At 34.9% G+C, this 6,028-nt stretch overlaps 1 protein-coding gene across 5 annotated transcripts in view; it reads right to left on the bottom strand.

Annotated features, from left to right (window-relative positions):
- LOC145307199 (uncharacterized) overlaps positions 1-6,028 on the bottom strand; it is a 184,246-nt gene that overhangs the window by 150,426 nt on the left and 27,792 nt on the right. The window lies entirely within an intron of this gene.

Genomic DNA, 6,028 nt, shown 5'->3' with positions numbered 1-6,028 from the left:
ACACCCCCAACCCCCCAAAAAAACATAAAAATCCCTCTCATTTTTTTAAAAGAAGACGAAACACGAACTCTTAAATTATTTGAAATTAGTGGTGGTGAGATCGGTTTTTAATAAATGCCGCGTTTTTTCGACAATTTTTTAGACATTGATTGATTGAACGAAGACGATGGGAGAGTATACAACATAAGAATTTAAAATTTTAAAATTATTATTTTAGCCATACAACTTAAATCCATTTTCGCTGCATATTTATCAATGCATCTTTTTAGATCTGTATTAGACATTATACAAACGGCCAAAATAATAATTTTAAAATTTTGAATACTTAAGTTGTATACTCTGCTAAAAACCTTATTCCATCTTGAAGATCAATGCCCCGTACGATTTTAAACGATTTTAACAGAGTATACAACTTGAAAATTCAAAATTTTAAATTATTATTTTAGCCATTTGTATAATGTCTAACACATCTCTAAAAAGACGCATTAATAAATATGCAGCGAAAATGGATTTAAGTTGTATTAGATATTATACAAATGGCTAAAATAATAATTTTAAAATTTTGAATTCTTATGTTGTATACTCTCCCATCGTCTTCGTTCAATCAATCAATGTCTAAAAAATTGTCGAAAAAACGCGGCATTTATTAAAAACCGATCTCAGAGGTACTTAATTTTTTTTTAATTACCTCTTTTATTACCTGGAGATCCCCCCCTCCACCAATAGTTAAGATATTTTTAAAAATGGGGGGGGGGGGATTTTTTGTTTTTGGGGGGGTTGGGGGTTTCCCATCCCCCAAGAAAATAGCCTAAAACCACCAGAGGACCAGTAGGTATGTTCCCTGAAGAGTAGAATCCGATCGGTTCAGTGGTTACCGAGATCTTAAGGGACAGACGGACGGACATCATTCTACTTTGTGTTATAGATAGATATGAGAGTAGCGTTTCCAATCACCTTACCCAACTTAACCTATCAAAAACTATTGTGAAAAAACAACGAAAAGCCCTTTAAGAGGCATTCCCACGAAAGGGGCTATAACCGAAAATATTGCGCGAATTAATTTAACCAGGAAAAGCTTAATCCCAAGGTATGGGACAATTTATAGCTGACTCAGAATTAGGGTTGGGCCGGATACCGGATATCCGGCTGATTTATAATGCCGGATATCATGGAACCGGGTAGTTTTAATATCTGGTATCCAGCCGGATATTGAAAATGACCGGATATCCGGCCGGATAACTGGCCAGACCGGATATCCGGCCCAACCCTACTCATAATATCAGAGTTTCGGATCCATGCGGATCCGAAACTCTGCATAATATGAACAATATGAAAAATTTATTATACCCTATCGTACCAAGATCTGTAAAATGTTTCTACCAATGAGATGTCTTGAATGTACCCTTTTAAAAATTAACGGATTTTAGGGCCAGTTTGTCCGGCCATCTTAAGGGTGTGCAAAAAAATGCGGACTTTTTAAAAAAATTGAAATTGCGCGGTTTGTGTTAATAGTAGAAAAATGTTACGCATACCATTAGAACCGCTAAGAAGTCTATTATTTGGAAATATAAGAACGATTCCTCTGCTACGTATATTTATGGAGCTACGTGTTAAAATGTCCCAACTGATATAAAACTTGCGAGGAAAATTTCAAAATATAACTAAAAATTAGAGAAGACATTTTGCATAAAGAGATGCCTACATTTTTTAATTTAAAATTGCGCGGCTTGTGTTAATAGTAGAAACAAGGATGATAACATTCATAAAAGCGAAGCACTGAAACGGTAGGACAAACGGACATTAACACTTGTATAGTGTCAGAACTGAATAATCATAATATAAATGTATAAAGAGTTAAATCAAAATTGTAAGTAAATTGTTGAAAAACAGCTTGATTCAGGATAATGTTTATGGACATACTTACATTTTTAGGACTTGATTATAGAGTTGCTTCGCTTATTATATTATACTTTGTTGTCCCAGGAATCAATATACCAAAAATCAGATCATTCGGATGATTAGATCACATAAAAATTTGTTGTTAAAAAAGTAAAAAAATCAACATGTTTAAAATGGACGTACGGACATTTTGGTGATGATTATAGAGTTGCTACGCTTTCTAAATCGTACCTAACTATTAAAGGAATCACCATGCAAAATTTGAAATTGATAGGACAATTCTAACATGCCTAAATTAACGAAAAAAGCTATCCGTTACGGACGTACGGACGGACGGACCGACCCTAATCATAGAAAAGCTTCGCTTTTAAAAAATGTTACGCATACCGTTAGAACCGCTATGAACTGTATTTTTTGGAAATATAAGAACGGTTCCTGTGCTACAAATAATCTAGGAGCCAGAATTCACTCGCAAGTCAAGTTTTAAGTCAGTTGGGACATTTTAACACGTAGCTCCTAAACTAAGCGTAGCACAGGAATCGTTTTTTTCTTAGCGGTTCTAACGGTATGCGTAGTATTTTTTAACACAAGCCGCGCAATTTCAATTTTTTTTGCACACCCTTTGTATGTCTGGATGTACTATATCTATATACTAGCGGCTACGCCCCTAGCATCTAGGGGCTCTATATCAAAGGAATATGTAAGGGCAGAAAAATAGACTAAAACCATACCTACCCGGACTTTTTATAAAAATAAAATAACCTAAAACCATCCCGAAACCTTTAAGTATCTTCACTGTAAAGGAGGACCATATCGGTTCAGCGGTTAGCGAGATCCTTTGCTACAGACAAAAAAGCTTATTACTTTATATATTAGGATGTACTTTATAAAGGGATAAGTCAATGGCCCATTAATTGATGTACTGTACATCCCCAATGATAATACACAAAATTACTCCTTCTGGTTGAAACATTTAAACACTCAACTTAATGAACCAACTAATCAAGTTCATTAAAAGACCCTAAAGTTTTTGAGCCGTAGAACAGGAATTTATAAAACTTTGGGGACTAGTGTAATAAAAAGTCCATTGTCCCTTAAAGGTTGAGGTACCCTTTCTAAAATAGTTATAAACCTTCCCTGGACCTATGAGAAGCTTCACTGTAAAGGAGAACCAATTCGTGATATCCTTCGCTATGCACACTTACATACAGACATCATATTACTTATACAGATAACAAGCAGCTTTGCTCCTAGAGGCCTCCAGGGGCACTTAAGGTGAAGTGGGGGAATTTCCCATCCTACTTTCAATGTTAGTTATAAAAGGAAAAGTAAAAAAAAATAGTTTTTTTGGGGGGGGGAAGGGCTCATAATTTTTTCAGGGGCCATCTTTGGAAGGGTGGTAGAGCCCTCCCACAAATTAGTTTTAAACCTACCCTGGACCTATGAGAAGTAAAGGTGAACCATATCGGTTCAGCGGTTAGCTTGATCACTCGCTACAAATGTACACAGACAGATAGATAGCCATCCTATACTAATATTTAAGGATAATCAAACAACCTATAAACTAAAACAAGGATGACAACATCTATAAATTAAAAGCGAAGCTCTGAAGTGGTAGGACAAACAAACATTAACACTCAGAACTCAGCATATAAAAGTATGAAAGTCGAAAATTTGTAATAGTTGTTTCTCGCATCGTATTATAAACCGCTTTCCGCGGTTATAGAATGTACAATTATAAGATTAAAACCAGTTTTTTTAGCCCCGAGATGCCGAAGGCACGGATCGACATTAATTTTGGAAAAGCTATTAATTAGTAGCGAAGCACAAAAAAATACGTACAACTAGATCTAAAGAGTACTTATTTGTTAAAATTTTGAAAATCGGACCATAAACAACAAAGATATGGGGGAAATTGTGAAAAGTATAAAAAATAGCCAATAACCTGCTCAAATGCAGTCCGACTGTCATGGATATTTTCATGAAACGACGGTAATTTTAATTTTGGATATCCTTTTCAAAAAAATTTTATAAAAATAAATAAAATAGCCCAAAACCTGCAGTACAACCGCCATTGATGTGTTATAATGAAATAAGCCCCTTAATAATGGAAGTGTTATCAAAAAAATTCAGCCTTCTATCTTATATAGGAGCCGAGGAAATCATGTTTCCCCCCCTATTCGTCTTTAGAGGACAGACGGACGGACATTTGGAATTATCGAGTAGCTTTGGTAATAAAAAAATAGGTGATTTTTTACATTTTATTTAACAAATAATTAAGCTAAATAAATAACATACAACAGTTAATCAAAATTATAAAAAATATGGTTTTGAATCGTATCATGAGAGAGTTTTCTGCGGATATTAAAATAAAAAGAAATAATAATTCCAATTTTGTTGATCCTGAAGGATCGAATTGATTTTAGTATTTTCATTTTATTATTTGTGGAAAACTTTCTGTAATACAATACAATTCACGATTTTTCAATGTATGTCTTTAAATGTTTTTCAGTGTTATGTTTTTTTTTAATCTTCGAACTGAAAAACATTGAGAAAAAAAATCGTCCAATGAAAAGATCCAACACTGTTTACAAATTGTCTAAATCACTAACTTTAGGTATAGTCCCTTTTATGACATCGCCTCTTAAGGGGCGTTTATTCGTATTTTCAAAAAAAAATCTTTCTCTTATTCTAGCCCCTTCGTGGGGCTCTAACCCTGCAGGGCAATAACTTAACCTAACCTAAATTAACCTATCAAAAGCTACTGTGAAAATACGACGACACGCCCCTTAAGAGGCGATGTAACGAAAAGGACTATACCCAAATTTTTTTTTACAAAATTAACTTGGATTTCTTTATTCAAAATTAAGCTCTTTTTTTAGTACTAGCTGCTACACCCCTAGAGGCTTTTAGAGGCCCTTGAGGTTGTGGGTCGATATCCCCCCAAACTTCAAATTTAGTTGAAAAAAGTAAAGTACCAATTATGGGGGAGGGGGGGGGGTGCACGATTTCTCTTAGGAGGGTGGTGGTTCCCTTCCCCAAAATAGTTATAAACCTCCCCGAGAAAATGCACTCTAAAGAAGAGCCATAGCGGTTCAGCGGTTACAGAGATCCTTTGGTACAGACAGACACACAGATCCTGTTACTATTAAATAGGATAAAGGAGGAGGGGGGTGGGGGGTTTCTCCCAAATTATTAAATAAAAAACAAGAATTATTTTTTCAAAAAAAATCCGCAAAAATTGGCGATTTTTCTTATTATATATTTAGGATTTGAGCCAGACTTATTGTCATAGGATTCACCTTTATACCTCATTTCACAGGAGGCTAATAGAGAAATCCCCCCACCCCTCCCTCCCTCAAATTAAAATACATAAAATGCGATTGTTGAGTACATTCGTTAATTGATTATGCAAGAATAGTTATTTATCGCATCGTATTATAAACAGCTTTCTGCGGCTATAAAAATGTAAAATTATAAGATAAAAAACCAGTTTTGTTAGCCACAAGATGCAGAAGGCACGGGCTAAAACAACTGGTTTTAATCTTGTGATTGTACATTTTTATATTCATAGAAAACTGGTTTTAATATGATGCTATACATGATTTTTCTATATGTCTGAGAACCGGCTCTTGTCCAGCGGATATTAATCGGTTTCGAAGCCATACTTATGGATTCCAAGGGATAAGACAATGAACGATAAATTGATATACATCCCTAATGATAAAGAATAGTTATTTCTCGCATCGTATTATAAACGGCTTTCCGCGGATATAGAATGTACAATCATATGATTAAAACCAGTTTTTTTAGACCGTGCCTTCGTAGAAAGTTGGATATAATACGATGCTAGACATAGTTTTTTCGTATGGATGAAAACTTGTTCCTATCCATCGGATTCGAATGAATACGAAAAAAAAATTACCCTAATTGTATTAGGTTAATATTAATAAGTTTAAACACTTTTAGTAGGGTTGGGCCGGATACTTTTTTGGCCGGATACGGGATATCTGGCCAACGTTCGATATCCGGCAAATTACCGGCAAAAATCAGCCAGATATAATGTAACCGGATAATTTTAATATCCGGTATCCGGCCGGATATTGAAAATGACCGGATATCCGGCCCA

The sequence above is a fragment of the Acartia tonsa genome, chromosome 15, assembly GCF_053477335.1.
Source record: "Acartia tonsa isolate MP-2025a chromosome 15, ASM5347733v1, whole genome shotgun sequence".
Taxonomy (NCBI): domain Eukaryota; kingdom Metazoa; phylum Arthropoda; class Copepoda; order Calanoida; family Acartiidae; genus Acartia; species Acartia tonsa.
The sequence above is the reverse complement of the archived record's forward strand: the minus strand, read 5'-3'. Positions and strand labels throughout refer to the sequence as shown.